General features: G+C 44.0%; 1 protein-coding gene across 3 annotated transcripts in view; it reads left to right on the top strand.

The window, feature by feature from the left end:
- LOC106878852 (alkylated DNA repair protein alkB homolog 8) overlaps positions 1–2,133 on the top strand; it is a 48,631-nt gene that overhangs the window by 18,448 nt on the left and 28,050 nt on the right. The gene's annotated exons all lie outside the window — the stretch shown is intronic.

Genomic DNA, 2,133 nt, shown 5'->3' on the forward strand with positions numbered 1-2,133 from the left:
ATGTATATATATATATATATATATATATATATGTATTGGAGCCTGGTGTTGCCATCCGGTTTCACCAGTCCTCAGTCAAATTGTCCAACCCATGCTAGCATGGAAAGCGGACGTTAAACGATGATGATGATGATGATGATGTATATCAATTCTGTCAGCTGACTGTTTAGTATAATAATCTTCTAATATAATAATGAGTGTAGCGTTTTTATATCATTATCATCATTTAACGTCCGTTTTCCCTACTGGCATGGGTTGGACGGTTTGACTGTGGTCTGGAGAGCCAGCGACTGCACCAGGCTCCAATCTGATCTGGCAGTGTTTCTACAGCTGGATGCCCTTCCAAATGCCAACCACTCCAAGAGTGTAGTGGGTGCTTTTTACGTACGACTGGCGCAAGAGCCAGTCAGGCGGGCCTGGCATCAATCATGTTCGGATAGTGCTTTTTATGTGCCACCAGCATGGGAGCCAGTCAGGGGGTACTAGCATCGGCCATATTCGGATTGTGCTTTTTACATACCACCAGCACAGGGGCCAGTCAGGCGGTCCTGGCATCAATCACATTTGGATAGTGCTTTTTACATGCCACTGGCACAGGAGCCAGTCAGGGGTTACTGGCATCGGCCATGTGCGGATAGTGCTTTTTATGTGTCACCAGCACGGGGGCCTGTCAGGGGGCACTGACCACAGCTGCAATTTTGGTTTTACTTGACTCTACAGGTCTTCTCAAGCATATCATATCACCCAATACATCAAGGGTACTCTTAAATGGGCTGGACATGCAACACTGGCATCGGCCATGGCTGTGATCTCACTTTAGTTCCAGGTCTTCTCAATCACAGCATAATTCCAAAGGTCTTGGCCTCCTGTCATTGTCTCTGTGAGGTCCAATGTTTGAAGGTCATGCTTCACCATCTCATTCCAAGTCTTCCTGTGTCTACTTCTTCCACAGGTTCCTTCTACTGTTAGTGAGTGGCACTTCTTCACACAGTTGTCCTCATCCATACGTAACACATGACCATACCAGCGCAGTCGTCTGTCTTGCACACCACATTTGATGCTTCTTATGTCCAACTTTTCTCTCAGGGTGCTTACACTGTGTTGTGTATGCACACGGACATACATCCAGCAGATCATATTAGCTTCATTTCTTACTGACATTACGCATGTCCTCAGCATTCACGGCCCATGTTTCACTGCCGTGTAGCATGGCAGTTCAAACACATGCATCATACAGTCTGCCTTTCATCCTGAGTGAGAGGCCCTTAGTTGGCAGCAGAGGTAGGATCTCTTTGAACTTTGTCCAGGCTATTCTTACTCTAGCCGCTACACTTTCAGAGCAACCCCACCCCACTACAAACTTGGTCACTTAAGTAGTGGAAGCTATTAACTACTTCTCGTTTTTTTCCCCTGGCATGTGATGGAATCTGTTTTCTGTACATCTTCAGTGTTTATTGCACCTGTGCATCTGCCACACACAAAAACTATCTTTCTGGTTAACCTTCCTTTGATATTGCTGCCCCTTTTATGTGTCCATAGCTTACACCGGGTACATCGTATGGAGTTTTTACCCACGCCTTTTCTACAGATCGAGCAGGGCCATCTACCTGGAGAGGTTTGTGATTTGTCAGCCTTCCTACTTACTAAGACTTTGATTTTTGCTAGGTTAACCCTAAAACCCTCCAATTCTAGACCTTATATTTGTATGTATATATATATATATTTGTCCAGAATCACGCTGGATGCGGAGGAGGAGAGAGAAAATAGTAATTCAGTGAAGGAGAAGTAGTGAGAGTAATAGCCCTGACTGAGAGGGAGTGAGAGAAAGTAATAGCAGTATGGAAAAGGAAGGGGTGAACAAAAATCAGTTTTTCAACTCTGTGAGTATATGTGTGTATGTGTACAAGAGAAGTATGTGAATGTTTGTATGTATGATTATTATGTACCTTATTTATATAAAAACTACTACAATTAGCCGTCATTATTGATGGTACATGGTCAGCTGGTAATAATAAAAATCACCATTATCAATTAATGTCTGCTTTCCATGCTGGCATGGGTTAGACGGTATGACTGGAACTGGTAAGCTACAGGGCTGCACCAGGTTCCAGTCTGATTTGGCATGGTTTCTAT

The sequence above is a fragment of the Octopus bimaculoides genome, chromosome 13 (assembly GCF_001194135.2).
Source record: "Octopus bimaculoides isolate UCB-OBI-ISO-001 chromosome 13, ASM119413v2, whole genome shotgun sequence".
NCBI classification, from domain to species: Eukaryota; Metazoa; Mollusca; class Cephalopoda; order Octopoda; family Octopodidae; genus Octopus; species Octopus bimaculoides.